This window comes from Callospermophilus lateralis, chromosome 14, assembly GCF_048772815.1.
Source record: "Callospermophilus lateralis isolate mCalLat2 chromosome 14, mCalLat2.hap1, whole genome shotgun sequence".
Taxonomy (NCBI): Eukaryota; Metazoa; Chordata; class Mammalia; order Rodentia; family Sciuridae; genus Callospermophilus; species Callospermophilus lateralis.
In genome coordinates this window covers 51,356,775-51,378,340 of record NC_135318.1, presented here as the reverse complement: position 1 = coordinate 51,378,340, position 21,566 = coordinate 51,356,775, and the positions used below count along the sequence as shown (strand labels likewise).

At 36.3% G+C, this 21,566-nt stretch overlaps 1 protein-coding gene across 23 annotated transcripts in view; it reads left to right on the top strand.

Annotated features, from left to right (window-relative positions):
* The window catches only part of Wdpcp (WD repeat containing planar cell polarity effector), a 519,910-nt gene that overhangs the window by 266 nt on the left and 498,078 nt on the right, over window positions 1–21,566 (top strand). The gene's annotated exons all lie outside the window — the stretch shown is intronic.

Here is a 21,566-nt window from a genome sequence, read left to right as displayed (position 1 = left end):
CCAGGTGTCTGGGGGGGGGGGCGGGGGGGAGTGTTTCTCTCATACTTGGACAGTCTGAGAACAAAGAAGTTCCTTCTTCCCTTCTTTCAGTGAAGGGGTCTCAATTTGTCAGCTTCTCTGGCTTTGGGCTAGAATATAGTTCTTGAAATATCCTAGGACCAGAAGCAATGACATCAACTGGGAACTCAGAACTTGTTAGAAATGCAATTCTCAAGCCTTTTTACAGGCCCATAAATCAGAAACTGGAAGTGTATCTTAATAATATTTAATAAGATTGTGGTAAACACTCAAGTTTGAAAACCACTAGGTTATCAGAGGGGAGATCTGTGTATGTGTGTGTGTGTGTGTGTGTGTGTGTGCGTGCGCGCGCACACACACGAATGCTAGCACATACACCCACACCCACACCCACACACTACTAGGGATTGAACCCAGTAGTGCTTTACCTCTGAGTTATATCTCCAACCTCCACCTTCTTTTTTTTTAAAAAAAATATTTATTTATTTTAGTTTTAGGTGGACACAATATCTTTATTTTATTTTTATGTGGTGCTGAGGATCAAACTCAATGCCTCATGCATGCTAGGTGAGTGCTCTACCTCTAAGTCCCAGCCCCAGCCCCAGTTCCATCTCCAACCCCTTTTTATTTTGTATTTTGAGACAGGGTCTCCCTAAGTTTCCCAGGCTGTCCTCCTGCCTCAGCCCTGGGCCACTCATTCCTAGTCATTGTGATTACAGATTGTGCTACCACACCCAGCTTGAGTAGACAGTTTAATTTCTTCCATTTGTCTGGTTTATCAGTGTTAGAGAAACCAGACCTCCTAGCCTCTAAAAATGTTGAACTCACAACATTAGTAAAGCACAGGAAATTATAATACATATGAGTTTATTAATTTGACGGAGATTCGCCAACTGATCAATTGGAAAGCAGCAGAAAAAATAGTCAAAGATTATAACTTCAATAACTTTAATCATGATAACAACTTTCTTAGTGCTCCTGATAAAAATTGAGGCTTATAAAGGTTAAATAATTTGTTCAACATCACACCACCCAATAAGTAACAGAATCAAAATTTGAATCCAGGGCTGTCTGATTTGATTCTAAGTCCTCTCTCTCTCCCTTACCCTCCATTTCCTAATTGAGTATACTTCAACTGTTTCTATAGAATCCTTTTTTTTTAAACTTTGTTTTAAATTGTGATAAGGCATTGCAGAGGATACATAAGAAAAAATGAATGTGTGTATTTATTTGTATATTTTATACTATACATATACATATATATACATTTACATATACCTATCAAGAGAGATAAAAATTTATGTTTATATGTATTTCATTACGTTGCCAAAACCCATATAATCACCATCACCCGGAACAAAAATAGAACATTGCAGCAAGCCACTAAATGCCTCTTTCTTCCTCCTGAAGGTCACCATAAAATTGACTCTTTTATAATTGTTTCCTGTTTTTCCTTATTAAATCACTTCTATAATTATTTTCAAATAACATAATTAGTTGTTCTGTTTCCCTCTTTTAAACTTTATGTGAAAGAAATAATACTGTGTACATTTTCTTTGGCCCTGCTTCTCTTGCATAACTTTGTGTTTGTGACATTCATCCATGTTAAATATAGCCATGGTTCGTTTTCATTGGTATATAGTGTTTTATTGAATGAATAGTAAACATTTTATTTACCCTGGAATTCTTTTTTTTAATTTGTGCTATCACTCTCATAATTCAGACATTCATTAAATGGTTTCTTAGTACTTTAATTATCTCTGGGGCCCCTAGCTATTCTGATCTCTAGGCTCTCCCCTGCTGCTGCCATAGGAAACTTTCTGAAGGTCAACACTGATCATGTCGATCCTGTTAAAAGGAATTATAGAAGAAGAAGAAAAAAGGCTGAGAGGTAGGCCGTGACCACATTATTCAGGTTATTGAGAACTATTGTAATGATTGCAGTTTTTATTCTAAGGGCTGTTGTTGTGAGCAAGCTATGTATGCTATTAACATAGACTGGACATGTGTGTTCTCTCCACAATATCAGAATTTATTGAATAACAATAAATTCACAAGCTATATCACTTTCATTGGCTTTAATTCACCAAGTACTCATGGTTCACTTGGTAGCCATGAGCAGGGTAATCATAGGTTCTTTTATTGCATTCCAATCTTAATGACTAAGGTCTATAACACTCAAATCACACATCACACTTTACCCAATGATATATGGTTACAGAACAGTGAAGAAAGGGTCAAGGTGGCCACAGTGTTTCAAGTGCACTGAGAGCTAAGGCAGACAGCAAGTGTAAATGCAGAAGAGTCACTGCAGGTAGTCAGATAAGATTTTGAACTAGCTAAGAACTTGTTCACGGTGTGGAGTGTTCAGGTCATAGAACTTGTTCCAAGTGAGGGTCCAGATGACAGGCAGTTTCAAAGTGGACTGCATCAAGCGAGGAGATTGAGCTAAGCCAAAGCCCCAGGGATGAAGTTGGGAATTTGTGGTCTGTTGCTCATGTGAGGAGTTTACTGGATGGTCTAAGATGACAGGTTGGTGTGTGCTGCTGTGCCACCATCTTTGGTGCCTCTCCCTTTATGTATCTCAGGTGGGGGGTGTGCATGATTCAGTGGTCTGGTACATTTTAGAAGCTCACAGTCCTGGTTTCTCTGATATGGGTTTGAAATCCTTATACATCCATGTGCTTCTAATTTAATTTGTTAAATTCACAGGTGGTCATTTTTTAATTAGCATGATTAATTTATTAGTTTGTGCCTTGATAATTGTGCTGTGTACCTGGGGTAGTTGTTATTAATTATTATTATTTTGATAAATTCTGTATGTCTAATTTATGGTGGTTATCTATTTGTTCAGACAAGTCCCCAAATTATTCTGCCTTTGCATTTGGTTTCAAAATAGAGTAACTCAGGACTAGGCACTGCTGTTCTATATAATGTGGAGTAACTCAGAGCTGGGTACAGCTAGTTCTCCACAAAATAATGAAAAGCTCTTTCTGGCTGATAGTTTTGGCTTTTTTCTAAGTTTGGAGGACTTCTGCTTTAGAGTCCCCAAACCATCCAATTGGACTCTTTTGATAATTATGCCTATAAGAATCCAACCAAGTTTTCTTGGCCCTTGTTATGCTCTGGCCCACAGTCCCTTGGGATTATATCTGAACACAACGGGTTCACCCCCGGATGAGTACAAAGCCAATAAGCACAACCAAGAGATAAAAGAATGAAAAGAAGTTTATCACTTGCACCAGTAAAGGAGAGCATTGAGGATAATTTCCAAAGCAGTGTCTCTCCCAGAACAACAACAACAACAACAAAGCAAGAGGCTTTTGCGGTGGGGGGGGGATGCATGTATATTGATTTTGGAAAGTCTTATCATCATGTATGGAGATGGACACATTCCTGAGCATGTTGAATTCAAGGTCATACTTCTTCATACGACACATGTTGAAAATGGTGGGCAGGAACAGACCCTGGGTAGGCAATTTAGCATTGTAATGAGACTATAGTGAGCGAAGTTTAGGTCATGGAGAAGAGTGTGGGTCAGAGTAACATGTGGCTTGTTCCTTGTGGTTTTCTCTGGAGGGCCTTACCAGAAACAACATGAAGAAATGTTAACAGTCACTTAAAACGGCAGCAGTTTTCTCTTCACCTTCCACCCCACAAGTGTAGGAATTTGCCCCTAAAAGGTCCTGCTCAGCAGCTAACAGAATCCCATCAGCTGCTGGTTAAGTTCTCTCAGGCCTGGCCCCACTTTTTGCCAATTCTCTTTTATTTTTTTGTGATCAACTGTTAAGTGATGAGCATATCTCATAGGAGGGGCTTATAAGCTTGTGCCCTTATGGATGAAATGCCAAGACTATTGATAGTATAACAATCAATTTTACTAAAAATGGCAAGTGAAACAAAAAATGAACTAATGAACAGAGAATCCTAAGATTTAGTTCAAAATATCACTTGAGTGCTTAGGATTCAGGACTTTCAAGTGTCTTGACAAACACCTCTGATTCATACCACCATTAAGAGTAAAGAGAATCACATGATGTGAAAACGAGAGCTATAGATATAAAACACAGACTATCATTTTAGTGTAGGGGTTGCTGAAATTTTTCTGTAACAGGCCGGAAAGTGAATCTTTTCACCTTTGCAAGGCATAGCATCTCTTTCAACTTCTCTTGCTTTGCAAGGTGAAAAAAGTCATAATTGGGCTTGGCAGTGGTTACATAAAATTGTATTGGTGGCCAAGATTTGGGCAGAGCCTGTAGTTTCTCAACCCCTGCCTTCATATCCAGTTTCATTTCTCACTACTATTAGTTGTTTGGGTTTTTTCATCCATATTTTTTATTAATATCTTATTTACATTCAATAAATGCAGCAGCTCTTAAATGCAGTATTTGATGAGTTTTTGACAAGCCATTAACCTGTGTGATCAGCATCCTGATCAAGATTTAGAACATTCCCACTGCCCCAGAAGTGCCTTCTAGTCCATCACCTCTCTGCCCCCAGAGCTTAACCACTGCTCTGTTGTCTATGCCCACAGATTTCAATATGCCTATTCTTAAGCTTCATTTAAATAAAATTACACACTGTCTACATCTCTAAACATGTCTTTCACTTTTTGTAGATATGTTTCATCCTCAGTCTTTGAATGCCTGTTCAATGTCCACTCATTTGTGAGAGTCACCCATGTTATTGAGGATACCAGTATTTTGTAACAAGTTTACTCTTTATTGCTGGGCAGTATTTCATCATATGAATGTGCCACTGTTTTATGAATACATCTATATAAGTTTCCTAGGGCTACCTTAACAAATTACCACAAGTCTGGTGATTTAAAATGACATCTCACATTTCTGGAAGTCAGAAGCCTAATGAGCCCATTTCAAAATTCTTAATTGTATCTACAAAGATCCTTTCCCCAAATAAGGTCACATTCACAGGTTCCAGATGGACACGTCTTTAGCGAGCCACCATTCAACCCACTATAGAATCACAGATTATCAAGTCACCTAATGATATCATCTAAACTATGTCTTTTTTCCTTTTCTTTTTCTATTTTTAATAAAGCTGCTCTGAATATTCTTATCCAAGGCTTTTTGTGGATACATTTTCAGTCTTATGGTCTTTGATTGCCAGTTCTAATTATTTTTTATATAAAACGTGATTTTCTTTTTAGTAATAATTACTCATAATAATGTTTTTCACTTTGGCAGGAATTTCTGTAAGAATTGATCAATCTGCATACATCTGTCTTCAATATTTTGTATAAGTTGAAAACACAATAATATCAAGAGATAGGATATGGAATTATACTAAATTTCTTCATTTTTGTTTCTTAAGATACTATTAAGAAACAAACAAGTTTCAGTTTTGCTTTTATTTAACTTCTTAATATAAGAGTGCCTGATTAAAGTGAAAACAAAACAAACAACAAAAAAAACTACAAAGCTTGTTCTCATACTGTCATTCCTTTCATTTTGTTATGTTACTTGATGAGCGCTTGCAATCGTTACCTCTAATAAATGATATATTTATCTTAGTTGAGAATGACTGACACTGACCATTCCACTGGCATGAAATTAAATACAGCTCTTTAATTTTTTTTTTTTAAATAGCCATCCATCTGGGTTATACTCCCACCCTTCTATTCTGATAGACCCAGCTTTAACAGAACTGCTGGGATTTGGGTTGGAGGCTTTCTGCCTGTCAGGCTGCCCCTCTACATTGAAAACTTCGTAGAGGGCAGGGCCTGCCTCATGCCTCTGTGTATCTTCTAACTCTAGTTGCAGCCCTGTGCTTTCTTAACCTTCCAAGAGTTTCCTGAAAAAATAGTGCCTATGGGAAAAAAAGAAGGAAGGGAGTACCTTCTTTGTAGTAGAGCAATTCTACTAATGCAGAACAGTTCCAGCTAATAATAAATGATTCCTTTTTAAATCTGTTGGAAAATCTCCAGGACAATTATTTATTACACAGGTGGTTTCTTATTGAATTTGCTTCCTTTATTCAAAAATTCTAGGAACTGATGATTGGGTACACTACTCACTTACGAAAGCAATTTAAAATACTACTCATGTCCTGTTGGCACTTGACAAGTAAAACAGAGAAAATCAGAGAGTTCTCATTATACTTTTTGATAGCTGCGAGAAACAGTTCTATGAGTGGTTTGGAGGTTTTTTTAAACAGGTACAGAATAATATAATAGGCTTTATCATACTACCCTAGTCTTTTGCAATGTTTGTAAATCAAAAATCTTACTTTATCTTTTTGAAAAGTGTAGCTCTGGGGTTGTGGCTCAGTGGGTACAGTGCTTGCCTAGCATGTGTGAGGCTCTGGGTTCAATTCTCAGCACAACATATAAATAAATAAAATAAAGGTCTAATGACAACTAAAAAAATTATTAAAAGAAAAAATTTTTAAAAAGAAGTATAGCTCCAGCTTTACTATTGGAATAGAATTACTTTGAAACATTTGGGCTAATGACTAGAATTTTACTAATCCTAATTTCCATTTTAACTTTATTCTGTTCCTTTGATTTTCATTTTAATTTTAGTAGTTCTATCTCTGAAATTAGAGTTGACAAACATGCTCTTTTGAAACTCTAATTTCTTCATTTTTGACACAATTATCTACAGGTTGAGGTTTAACAGAAGAGACGGTGAAGATATGCTAGATAGTGTAACTCACATGTTTTTAAACACATATAAATGATATTTTTAAAAAACACAATTTAAAATCAATGAGCATTTTAAAATCATTTTATAAATAGCATTATTTACCAGATTTCTTGTATTGTTGGCCAGGTTTTTTTTTAACCTCTTCTAGTTTGGAGATATTTTCTAGCTATAATAACAAAATAACAGACTAATAAATCTGAACCAAGAGGGGTCTATTTGTCTAACATAAGAATTAGGCACTTGCAGGCATTGATTTAGGAGTTTAATGCCAGGGCTCTAGATTGCTATCCCTGTGATTCCCTTTACCCTCTCTTTATGGTCACAAGATGGATGAAAAATCTCCAAGCATCACAGCTGTTTTCAAAGACAGGAAACTGGAAGCACTACTAGACAGAGCTTTCTACTTGGCTCTTGCGCTCTCTCTCTCTCTCTCTCTCTCTCTCTCTCTCTCTCTCTCTTTCTTTCTTAACCAGGAAAGACATCTTTTTCAAATTATCCATTTAGTAGATTTTCCATTGCAGAAATGTGTCACCTGAGTATCCCTGGATATAAAGGAGGATGAGGAAATGAGTATCTACTTTCAGTTATGTAACTGAAGGCAAGGAAGAAAAGGTTGGAATGGCTTTTGGGGAAACACATATTGCATATACTAGATGCTTGGTAAGTACATGTCAAATGACCTGTAGTTTTAAACAGAGCTAAAGTTCAGATATACACCCGCCCTTTTATTATCTGTCCTACTAAATTTACCTTTTCTTTTCCTCATTTTCATAGCTGTGCTGATTATCAGCAAGCAATTTGTTGAGTGTCTATGATATGAAATACATTAGTATTTACTCTGTGACTGGAAAGAGAATGAGGACTGACTTTATAGACATTTATCCATTTACTCAAGAAAATATTTATTGCATGACTACTATGTGCCAGATACTATTCTAGGTTTTTGAGATATATCTGTAAGCAAGACAAAGAACCCTACCCTGAGGGTGACTATATTCTAATAGAGCATATTTATATATTAAAACTTAAGTTGGATTTTCATTAATATGAAAGGGAAGTGCATTTCATTCAAAGGTAACAGCAAGAGCACAGACAGGGAAGTGGGAGTACACAAGTCATGTTTGGAGAGCATCGAGTAGCTCCAGAAAGTATAGAATACATGAAGAGGAATCAAAAGGTAGGTTGGTGTCAGGTTGTGAAGGGTTATGATGGGGCAAGTGAAAGTTTTGCCAAATGCACTTATATCTTGCAAAGTTAGTACCAAAGCTTACCTGATGACTTCACCTGGAGAATCCACAGACGCTTTGAAATTGCCATGTTTCAAATGGACTCATTCTATTTCTTCCAATTCCCTTTCTTCTTCTGTTTTTCCCAACTAATTTGGTAAATGGCACTGCTACTTCTTTAGCTTAGGCCCTCATTGTTTCTTACCTGGACTGTTGCTATTCTCTTCCCCCTGTAATCTCACATTCCTTTAATCCATTCCTTTCAAACTACTTTGAGAAAAAGTTATTTTCCCTCCTAAAATTTAAGTAATCCAGAAGTCAGATGAGGGGAGGAGGTACAGATTACATAACATACAGATTACAGAACTATAAACTTGGGGAGTAGGGGAATTACAGAACTATAAACTTGGGGAGTAGGGATTTATATTTGAATTAGTTTTGTATTACTGTGTAACAAATTTAGAGGCTTAAAACAATATGCACTTGTTATTTCTGCTTAGGATCTCACAAAGCCAAATCAAAGTGGGATAGGGCTGTGTCCTCATCTGTAGGCTTGACTGGGAAAGTCTCTACTCCCAAATTCACTCAGTTTGTTAGAAAAATGAATTGCCTGTGTTTGTGGGGGTGAGGGTCCTTGTTTCCTTCTGGTCATGGCTGGGGGCTGCCCTTAGCACCCAGGGGCCATCTGTAATTCTAGAGGTCACCTACAATCTGTTGCCACATGAGCTTTTCTAACTTGGCTGCTTACTTGATCAGAATAACAAGGAGAGTCTCTAGAGTGAGTCTTCTAGTGAAACAGAGCAATGTAATCATGGGAGGGACACTCATCACCTTTGCAACACTTTATTCGTTATAAGCAAGTTACAGATCCTGCCTACGCGCAAAGAGACACGGAGATCCAAGTTGTGAACACCAGAAGGCAAAGAGCATGGGGGACCACCTTAGAGTCTTGTTTGTCACATGTCCTCACAGTCTTTTCTGTCCTTGGGATCTGCTCCATGAGTGCAGTCTCAGGCCTGATCTTGAAGTAAAACTGAGTTTCACAAACAAACAACAACAAAAAAAATCCAACCAAAGTGTATGTGAGATAGTACTTTATAGAAGAAGTGGGGGAACTACCTTTTTCCTTGCTTTTCTCACCTCTACCACATTTCCCTATGGTTGTCTAGGAAATTCCTTCTCCCCTCCAAAAAGCACAACAGTTTAACTTTTCTAGGTTTCTACTCACAAACATGTATGACTAAATCTCTTCAGGGGCTAAAAAGAACAAATTTAGTTCATTCACTTAGAAAGCAGTTGGGATTAAAATAGTAAAGCTTCCCCTCCCCGGCCCTCCACTCTGTTACATCCAAATCTGATCCTGTTTCTCCTCTGGTAAAGGAAAAAAAAAAAAAAAACACCACCATCAACAACAACCTGTAATGTTTTCCTATTGCTCCATAATAGGTAGAAGAAATATGGAATAAATTCAAACTGTGAAATACAACATGTTAGAATCCCTGTCCCCCTGAATTTGACTCTTACCTGATTTCTGGCCATTTCTTACTTTGTACTCTAGAACCCAAGTTTTAGGAAATTGTTTAAGAAGCTGTTTTATGATTCGGAAATTGGATTCCTACTCTTCTCTCTTCCAACAGCCTTCTTCTATCTTTCTGTCACTCCCCTCCTTAGATATATATTACAATGCTGTTTCCCCTGTGAAGGTTTCTTGTCTCTTTTGTAGCCTCACAGCACCTGTATGGGCTGACATTAATATTTGTAACACTTATGTACATTTGTTTCAGGCTTGTATCTTTTTTAAATTGTTCTAATTAGTCATACATGACAATAGAATGCATTTTGACCTATCATATATAAATGGAGTATAACTTCTTATTCTTCTGGTTGTACCTGATGTACACCAGTTATGTAATCATATATACACATAAGGTAATAATGTCCGATTCATTCCACTGCCCTTCCCACTTTCATACCCACCTCCCTTCACTCCCCTCTGTCTAATCCAAAGTCTATTCTTCCCTAAGCCCTCCCTTATTATGAATTAGAATCCACATATCAGAGAAAACATTTGGCTTTTAGTTCTTTAGGACTGGCTTATTTCACTTAGCATGATATTCTCCATTTCCATCCATTTACTGGCAAATGCTATAATTCCACTCTTTTTTTAAGGATGAGTAATATCCCATTGTGTATATATTACATTTTCTTTACCCATTCTTTGCCCATTGAAGGGCACCTAGGTTGGTTCCATAGTTTAGCTATTGTGAATTGAGCTGCTATAAACATGGATGTGGCCACGTCACTGTAGTATGCTGATTTTAAGACCTTTGTGTATAGGCCGAGGAGTAGGATAAGTGGGTCAAATGGTGGATCCATTCCAAGTTTTCTGAGGAATCTCCATACTGCTTTCCAGATTAGTTGCACCAATTTACAGCCCCACCAGCAATGTATGAGTGTACCTTTCCCCCTACATCCTTCCCAACATTTATTGTTGCTTGTATTCTTGATAATTGTCATTGCCACTGGAGTGAGATGGAATCTCAGTGTAGTTTTGATTTGCATTTCTCTAATTGCTATAGATGTTAAACATTTTTCCGTATATTTGTTGATCAACTGTATTTCTTCTTCTGTGAAGAATCTGTTCAGTTTCTTAGCCCATTTGTTAATTGGGTTATTTATTTATTTATTTATTTGGTGTTAAGTGTTTTGAGTTCTTATATATATCCTGAAGATTAATGCTCTCCCTGAGGTACATGTGGTAAAGATTTTCTCCCATTCTGTAGGCTTTTTCTTCACGTTGTTGATTGTTTCCCTTGCTGTGAAGAAACTTTTTAGTTTTATTCCATCTCATTTATTCTTCTTGATTTTACTTCTTCTGCTTTTTGGGTCTGATTAAAGAAGTCATTTCCTAAGCTGGCATGGTGGAGATTTGGGCCTACTTTTTCTTCTATTAAGCACAGGGTCTCTATTCTAGTGCCTAAGTCCTAGATCCACTCTGAGTTGAGTTTCATGCAGGATGAGAAAGAGGGGTTTTAATTTTATTTTGCTACATATGGATTTCCAGTTTTCTCAGCACGATTTGTTGAAGAGGCTATCTTTTCTATAATGTATGTTTTTGACTACAGGCCTGTATCTTTTTATGAAACTGAAAACCTCTTGAAGAGGTTATCCTATCTTAGTGAGACATATGGGTCAACAAAAAAGGACAGAGGTGATGGCCAAAGCACATAGATTAATTAACATAAGATAGTGTTTGACGTTAAGGGAGCGGAGAGATCATCCAGAATAGAAGAGAGAGATCAAAGCAGCATAGAAACCTAATTAGGATGCTCAGTGAAGTACAAAACTAACTTTGTGTTTGCAGTTTCTCAGGTCTTTAGGTGTTTATATATGGCTTATTTTTTTTTAAATTACCTTTTTGTCTTGACAAAATAGATTAGCGAAATGTTGCAGAGTAGTTTGGATTCTCACTACAGTGTAAGTAGGAAATACTGTGGATGAAAAATTTCATTTAAGAAAAAATATTTCTCATGAAGAAATTAAAGGAAACAGATTAAATACTCTATATTTTGCCATGTGAGCAACTGGAAAATTTTTTTAGTATGATGTTAGTGTAATTTTCGTAAACTCCTGTCTAAAATAACACTCCTAATACAGATAATAACACATAGCTCAGAGCCTCATAACCACAGGTATTTTATTGACATGATGAGCTTTGAGTGAATTAAAAGTCTTAATGTTCCAAAATGAAAGTTCAGTTTCCTTGGATTTTATACAGTCACTGCTTGTAATAATTCAACAAGAACACTGAGTACCTATCATATGGATCTGTTATTTCCTTTGTTGGTTTGATTATTTTCTGACAGATGGCTTCCATAAGATATTTGTGAACTTCATTAATTTAGTATAATGTTGTTTCCTGAGATTTAATTTTTGGCTTTAAAATTACTATAATTTAGAACTGAATTACAAGAAAATTCATCTTCTTTGTTTTAATCCTAAATTTCTTTCCAATAAAGCAATTCTGTTTCCAGTATTTCTTCCTGCAGAACTTTTGTTGTTAAAACTATTCACAATTTGAGATAAGAGACAAATTATTGTGATAAGACTTGGAGAAAGAAAACCATTCTTACAGTGGTTTTAAACTTATTTATTTATTTTTTACTGATATGTTTGTAAGAGATTAGTAGAGGTCTTTTATATATTATTGAGAATAGGGTTCTGTATTAATAATTTATGGTACATTCCTGTTAAACTGCTTTCAAATTATTTTGAAATGAAATGAAGGATTTTATTCACTAGAATAGCTATGGCATTGCCTCTTCTAAATGCTGGGAGGTAGTGTGCTTCTTCCTACTCTTTGGAGGGACTTTCCCAGAAAAGGAGTCCTCTGGCCTCTTACCCAACCTGGTTGATGACTGTCAGCCATTAATGCACAGATCATACTTAGGTAGAGCTAGTCTGTTAACATGACAGACTAGTTCTACCTAAGTATGATATATATATACATCATACTTAGGTATATATATATATATATATATATATACCAAGCTGAGTCCGTTTCAAGTTCTCTTCTAGAATCTAGTTTAAGGGCAGGGGTAGGTGTGAGGAAGGGCAGAGAATGTCAGGAAACATTGACAAGTGTGTTTGGCCCTCAGCCCTAACCCCTCATTCCACAAATAGCTTTATCAATAATAAAAGTGATATTTTGACCTCTAACTGTCTGACTGCAATTGGGGTCACTGAGATCCCTTCTAGTTCTGAAATGTAGTGGACTTAAATGGAATTAGATGGATGAACTCACTGAAGACTGATGTCCCCAACAGAAGGTAATATGCTTGTCAAAATTCCTCTAGGGCTGGGCTGTAGCTCAGGGGCAGAGCACTTGCCTAGCACGCTGAAGACTGGGTTTGCTCCTGAGCACCACATAAAGATAAACAAATAAAATAAAGGAATTCTGTCTGTCTACAACTACAAAAAATATATAAATAAATAAAAGTACCTCTACTTCTTGATTTAAATTATGGCCCCTGACACTTTTCTTTCTATAAGGGAGAATAAAACTGAATAAACTTGGCATTACTTGGGTAGATAAAAGCAAAATCTTTTATCTCCAGCCAAACACATCATGGCATAGACACTGTAAATGGCAAGGCTGGACCATCAGGAGACAGGCCTGAGGAAGAGAGGCTTGAAGGAAGAGAGCTATACTGCCATGAGTTTCAAGAATTCTCCTAGGTTATTCTCCAGATGCTCACCAATGTTATTTTGCAAAGGTGGAATCTAGCCACATTGCAACTTGAAGGAAAAGTGCACCTTCTTGGAGTTAGGATATGAGCATCTAGCTTGTTCTGCAGGACATTTCTATGCTCCAAAAGCCTGGAATAGGAACTAAGAAAACTATTTCTCTTTAATTTGCTTAGAAAAGTATGTTACCAGTCCTTCTCTGGGTATGAAGATGAGAATTAACAGATAAAACTTCATAGTTGGTCACAATTGCATTACCAAGTGAAATATCACCTAGGAGAAACCTGTTCTGAAGGAAAACTCAAAGGAAGCTAGTTCAACTCAATGTCAGTTTTTCTTGCTCTGTTAACTTGTAGTTTTCTGGTGATAGAAGAGATTTGGTAATAGAAAATTGAAAGAACTACATGAAATTAAATATAAAAGCATGGTGTGTGATTGTCATTAATGTCAAGTACATATCTGAAATTAAACACTGAAATCATGTGTACTTGTGTTCATTTCTTTTTTCTTTTTCTTTCTTTCTTTTTCTTTTTCTTTTCTTTTTCTTTTTTCTTTTTTTGGTACCAGTGATTGAACTCAGGGCACTCGACCACTGAGTCACAACCCTAGCCCTATTTTGTATTTTATTAAAGACAGGTTCTCACTGAGTTGCTTACAACCTTGGTAAATTGCTGAGGCTGGCTTTGAACTTTCGATCTTCCTGCCTCTGCCTCCGGAGCCACTGGGATTACAGGTGTGTGCCACCGTGCCCGGCCTGTACTTGTGTTCAATAATTTTAATTCCCAAAGTATGTCTGAAAATGCCTTGATGTAATTGAATATTGAGTTTCATATATAGTGAGTGAAATTAAGCAGAGCTCAGGCCCAAGCTCAACCTCCTCAGTGGGCAAGTTACTAGGAAATAATCCTTTTTCTCTTTTCATGTTGGTTTTGTACAAATAATGAAACATAGTAAATAATTGTAATATCTTATTAACAATTTCTATAGTATGAGCTTCAAGAATTACAAAAGAAAAAAAATTAAAAAATAAAGAGGTAGGGGGTTCCAGCAGATGGCAAGTGCAGATTAATTATGTAACTCAGTACCTAAAGTTACTTAGGCAGAAAGCAAAAATTTTTCAACATTTGTTATGTGCTAGTTCTATATTCAATAATATGAAAAATAATACTTTTCTGGTTTACATCGTACAAATTCTGTGAAAAAAAACACCATACAATTTTTAGCATGTATTCCATATATTTATTTATTGAAAATAAAATAATAATTTGAAAACTTATTCACTGTACCTAGACCAGAAAATATATATGAGAAATTTTCCTATATTGTCATTGGCCTATACAGGTTTTAAAAATTAAAAAATGTATGTGGAGCCAGGTATGGTGGCACATGCTTGTAATCCCAGTGACTGTGGCTGAGGCAGGAGGATTGCAAATTTGAAGCCCGCCTCAGCAACTTAGGGAGGCCCACAACTACTTAGTAAAACCCTGTCTCAAAAAAAAAAAAAAAAAAAAAAAAAAAAAGAGGGGCTGGGGATGGATGTGGCTCAAGTAATAACGCGCTCGCCTGGCATGAACAGGGCGCAGGATTCGATCCTCAGCACCACATAAAAATAAAATAAAGATGTTGTGTCCACCGAAAATTAAAAAATAAATATTAAAAAATTCTCTCTCTCTCTCTCTCAAGAGCATGAGAAAAAGATTAACATTAAACAGGGATGAGAGGTGGGAGGGAAAGGGAGAGAGAAGGGAAATTGCATGGGAATGGAAGGAGACCCTCATTGTTATACAAAATTACATATAAGAGGATGTGAGGGGAAAGGAAAACAAAACAAAACAAGGGAGAGAAATGAATTACAGTAGATGGGGTAGAGAGAGAAGATGGGAGGGGAGGGGAGGGGAGGGGGGATAGTAGAGGATAGGAAAGGTAGCGGAATACAACAGTCACTAATATGGCAATATGTAAAAACGTGGATGTGTAACCGATGTGATACTGCAATCTGTATACAGGGTAACAATGGGAGTTCATAACCCACTTGAATCTAATGTATAAAATATGTCAAGAGCTTTGTAATGTTTTGAACAATCAATTAAAAAAAATTCTCTCTCTCTCTCCCCCCTCTTTAAAAAAAAAAAAAAAAAAAAGAGGGGCAGGGCTGGGGATGTGGCTTAGTTGATAAGTGATAAAGCACCCTGGTACCAGGATAAAAAAATAAAAAATGTATGTGGAGAGCAGACACATTGCTTCAATCTAAAAGTGATCAGCAAGAGTTCTGCAAAATTATAATTCTTCTATTGTTTTTAGCACAATCTTAAGAAATTATTGGAAGTGACTTGGGACATTGCTCTGAGCATGGAACATTCTACCTAAACTCAACTTACTTGAAGCACTAGGTTTTATACCTGTATCTGTTCAAGAAATACACCCTTTTCAAATGGTAATAAGAAAAATCTCGGAATTTTCACTTGAATTAACCTCCCAATTTCTCCAGATTATCTGCAATAGGCAGTAATCTTTCCAACCTACTTCTGAACTTCTGATTGTCTTGTTTGCTTGATTATTTACTTATATACAGGAAAATATACATGGTTTTCATTACCATGTTTGATGCTGTAGAAAGATAAATATAATGAACAAAATATGGTCTCTGCCTTTAAAGAATTTATGATCTTTTTTTCTTGCATGATACCGTAACAGGAGAGAGAGGTCTCAAGAAAGGCTATTTCCATAAGTCAAGATCCAGAAATGCAGCTGCTTTGAGCTTTGTAACTGCTATACAAAGTAACATTCTGTCATCCAAATAAAGGGAACCCAAGAGCTTGTTAAATGGCTCTGAAATATTTACCAGACCTCAATTAGAGTTTTCTTAGGAGCAAGTTATATATTGCATTCTTTGTGAATACCATTTGGATACTTTCTAAAAGCCTAAAATGCCTTCTTTGGGAGCAGTGATCCCATAAAGAGTCATTAGACTTTGAGATATCAAGGACTAATAAAATACATGTAATTTTTTATTAAGAGCTAATATTTTTCTTTTATCTTATTCCTCTTTTAAGTCAAGGAAGAACATCAGAAAAAAAAAAACCCAAACTAGAACAATTTTTATCCTCATTATTCCATAAAAAGAAGAACATTTTATTGAATTTATCTCTTCCAAAATGAAGGAAAGATATGTCAGAGCCCAGGGCAGTCCTTTAAACTAAATGAAGTTAGCTCACCACATTGCCCTTATTTTTTTCATATTTCCCAAGCCAATGAAACTGCTATAGTTTGCATCTGGAATGACCCCCAAAGGCCCATGTGTTAAAGGGTTTGTTCCCCAAGCTTGGCTCTACTAGGAGAGGAGAAACTTTAAGAAGTAGAGCCTACTGGAGATCTTTCAGTCCTTGAGGTTATACCCTTAAAGGGGATTATGGCACCCCATCCATCCTCTCTCTTTTTCGCTTTCTGCCGTGAGATGAGCCATTTTGCTCTGCCATACTCTCCCACCATGTAATGCTGCCTTGGACTTAAAAGCAGCAAGACCAACTGATGATCATGAACCGGAACTTCTAAAACTGAGACAAAGTAAACATTATCCTTTTTACAAGTTGATTACCTCAGGTATTTGTTATAGTAACAGAAAGCAGGCTAACACAGAGACTTTATTGACCAACACTCTTGGACCCATGAGAGTGCAAGCTTGGGATCAGCAAGCTTCTGGCCCAGTGGCCAAATTTGGACTTTAGTTGTATTTTAACTGAAGTTCAATCTAATAATTAAAAAAATATATTTGTAAAGGGTTACAAATAAAAAAGAAGTAGAAAAAGAATATGAGACAAAGGCTCATATTGTGAGTGGCCCATGAGCTCTGAAATATATATTATAGAGCCTTTTACAGAAAAATGTGTGTAAGCCTCTTGCCTACATCACCCTGGAATTAGATTTCTTTAGAAAGGACTCTGATGCAAATGATTGAGGTTAATATTGAATCGCTGTCATCACTAGGGGTAACGTTCAAGAAAGACTGGAGTCAAGGATACTTTGGTACATTTCCTTAAATTTCCACTGACTGAGACCTTGGGCAACTCCTGAATCCCAGTCCTCTCATTGGTAACTTGACAATTGTTGAGGTCATTTCCAAACCTAAAACTCTGTTTCTAAGATACAACTAATCTTCTGTGGTTTAGCCTCCTTGATAATCAGTTGTTCCTCTCGAATTCAATAACTAGCAAGATACATGTGAGCCTTCTTACTTATTCCTTATAGGCTACATTTCTTGGACATCTGTGTTCACTTTGACTAAAATGAATTTTTTTCTTGGTTAATTTTCCTGACTAAAGATCTTTTTTGGAATGCAAGAGACAAATGGTGTTTTCAAATATTTATCTTTTTACAAAGAAGCTCAATTTTATTATAATTATTAGTGTATATTAATTGTACAAATTATGGGTTTTACTGTGACATTTCCATACATGCACATACTGTGATTTGCTCATATTCCCTCCACTTTTGCTCCTTTACTCTGCCTCTCTTCCTCCTTCCCACTCCCCTTTCCCTTTCCCTTTCCTAATAGTACCAAAAAAGCTTAATTTTAATTTTCAACATGAAAGGATCAAAAATGTCATATTCATCCAAGGTTAGACATGTTATTTATCATGAATTCAGTTTCTAAAAAACCTCATATGTTAAAGAATCATCCTAAGGCTTCCCATAAGTAGGTAACAGGTAAATTATCAAGGAAAACTTAGAAGAATTCAGGATAGACTTTACATTAAACTTAAACATTTTTAATATGTATGACTACTTATTAGTTCGAGAACAGTTGCACTGTTTTTTGAAAAAGCAGCTGAAGTCAATTGGACTGCAAGAATTTTAGAGCTCACCATAATTTGCATCAAGGAAGTTGGTAGAAAGAGGGACCTAGCGGTGAAGTCACCATGGTAAAGGGAGTCTGGTGCTTCCCAGGCAAAGTAAATGTGGATCTAATTCCTGTCTGAAAGCAGGAAGGAGAACTAGAACAATACCCAATGATGACTATAGGAAGTTTCCTCCTTTTCTTCAAAACCCTGCCTGAGAAATACCTTTCTGCACAGAAAACCTTTCAAAACTACCACTTCCTCATACTTAGATTTTCTTTTCCTCAAACTTACCTTGTAGGTATAGTTCTATATTTTTTCAATGGGTTGGTATTCTGTTAGATAATGTTAAGTGAGAACAAGATCACATTTTAAATATATATATATTTTACTATATATCTTCCTTTATAATCTCCACATTTTAGAAATATTTTTTTAAAGATAGAGAATATTTTTAATATTTATTTTTCAGTTTTTGGTGGACACAACATCTTTATTTTATTTTTATGTGGTGCTGAGGATCGAACCCAGTGCCCTGCACATGCCAGGTGAGCATGTTACCGCTTGAGCCACATCCCCAGCCCCACATTTTAGAAATATTATTGATAATTTTGAGTAACTTTTGTGTGTGTGTGCAAGAGTCATTATTTTACTTCTTTCAATTTTTTTTTTATACTGGGGATTAAACCCTAAGAGCACTTTAGCCCTGAGCTACATCCCTAGTCCTTTTTATTTTGTTTATTTTATTTTTTTCATATTTTAAATTGATTTTTTATATATGACAGTGGAATGCATTACAATTCATGTTACACATATAGAGCACAATTTTTCATATCTCTGGTTGTATATAAAGTATATTCACACCAATTTTTGTTTTCATACATGTGCTTTGGATAGTGAGGACCATCACATCCCACCATCATTTCCTTATCCTCTCACCCCTCTGCCCTATCTAGAGTTCATCTATTCCTCCTATGCTCCCCCTCCCTACCCACTATGAATCACCCTCCTTATATCAGAGAAAACATTCGGCATTTATTTTTTGGGGATTGGCTAACTTCACTTAGCATTATCTTCTCTAACTCCATCAATTTACCTGCAAATGCCATGATTTTATTCTCTTTATTGCTGAGGAATATTCCATTGTGTATATATGCCACATTTTTAATCCATTCATTTACTGAAGGGCTTATAGGTTGGTTGCACAGTTTAGCTATTGTAAATTGTGCTGCTATAAACATTGATGTGGTTGTGTCCTTATAGTATGCTGTTTTTAAGTCCTTTGGGTATAGACCAAGGAGAGGGATAGCTGGGTCAAATGGTGGTTCCATTCCCAGTTTTCTAAGGAATCTCCATACTGCTTTCCATATTGGCTGCACCAATTTGCAGTCCCACAAGCACTGTATGAGTGTACCTTTTTCCCCACATCCTCGCCAACAATTATTGCTGTTTTCATAATAGCTGCCATTATGACAGGAATGAAATGAAATCTTCGAATAGTTTTGATTTTTGAGCAACTTTTTAAAAATGATTTATTATAAATCATTTGGATAATGTCTCACTAAGCCCAATTAGAAAAGCCAATTTGAATTGTCAAATATTTTAAGATTAATAAAATCTTATTCCTCTCATGAACATAATATTTATTTATCGGGTTCATTTATAGAAATCTGCTTTAATGCATTCACAACAATGGTCTGCAAATGGCATATGGCTTATTGAATAATATATAGTTTTTTTGTTTTTTTAAAGAGAGAGAGAGAGAGAGAGAGAGAATTTTTAATATTTATTTTTTAGTTTTCGGCGGACACAACATCTTTGTTTGTATGTGGTGCTGAGGATCGAACCCAGGCCGCACGCATGCCAGGCGAGCGCGCTACCGCTTGAGCCACATCCCCAGCCCTATATAGTTTCTTTTAAAGGTTTTGATAATAATTTTTTCTATTCATTAGTTTAAATTAATAACCACACAGTAGACTATATGCAACTGAGATCTTTGAGAGCAGAGTGTAAATATTTTATTTGTCTCTGTTAACCTAGCATTTAATAAATTCTGGTATATAGTAGTCCCTCAATAAAAAGCTTATCAAATTAAGTCCGATAATTAAGTGAACAAGAGGCATTTTAACATTGGATATGCTATTTGCTAAATTTAAGAAAAACTTTGTTCTTGTTTTGAGAAGCAGTGTCACAAATGCATATTAGTTTGCTAGGGCTGTCATGACATAGTACCACAAATTGGCTTAAACAACAGATGTCTGAGGCCAGATGTCTGAGATGAAGATGCTAGACTTCTTCTGAAGGCTGGAGGGAAGGATCTGTTCCATGCCACTCTCCTAGGCTTGAGATGGCTGCCTTCTCTATGTTTCCTCACAATGTTTTCCCTCTACGTTTCCTCTTCTTATATATACACAGTCATATGAGGGCCTACAATAATGGCCCTGTTTGTTTTTTTTTAGTTGTCAATGAACTTTATTTTATTTATATGTGGTGCTGAGGATTGAACCCAGTGCCTCACTCATGCTAGGCAAGCACTCTGCCACTGAGCCACAATCCCAACCCGGGCCTCATTTAACTTTATTAAAATTAATAAAGACCCTATAATCATTTTCTCCATCTACAGGGAAGGACATTGGTGTGGAGGACAGTAACTGCCATGGCTTCCAGCGCTTTGGCGAAACCTCAGATGTGGGGTCTTCTGGCCAGGCATCTGCAGTTTCATATTGTTGGAGCATTCACGGTTGCCCTGGGGGTTGCAGCTCTCTATAAGTTTGGTGTGGCTGAACCAAGTAAGAAGGCATATGCGATTTCTACAGAAATTATGATTCCATGAAAGATTTTTTTTAATGTTTTTTTTTTTTTAGTTTTAGGTGGACACAATATCTTTATTTTACATTTCTGTGGTGCTGAGGATTGAACCCACTGCCTTGTGCATGCTAGGCGAGTGCTCTACCACTGAGCCATAACCCTAGCCCCCACGAAAGATTTTTGAGGAGATGAGGAGGGGTGGAATCTTTCAGAGTGCAAAGTGATTTTAGAATATTAAAAATTTCTTTGGATTGAGGTCCTTAGAATTTTGTACTGACTTTCACTCCTGAACTATAAAACATGAATATGTGAGCTAAAGAATAGTTTTTCTTGGTAAATAAACAATTAACAAATACTATAAAACAAACAAAGAAATGAAAGACCCTATAACCAAATAAGGCCACATTCTGAGATATTGGGATTTTAGGATTTCACCCTATGAATTTTGTTGATAAGGAAGGATACAACTGAACCTATAACAGATACTAAAAAACTAGAGTCCGAATTACTATTCTTGCAGTATAACTGAATAAATGCATTCATGCTCTAAAAAATTACACTTGAATCCAGCATCCAAGTTAGTGTCCAGGCTTCAGCTTCAATGAGCTACCTCTAGGGAATTTTATATTGAAAAAATTAATCAGGTTGAAACAGCACTCAAAGGGTGAGATAGATAGATCCATGAGAATGCTTTGAACTGCAAAAAAAGATACCCTCAATTTAGATAGAGTTAAGTAATAGGATATTTATGATTACACCTGACC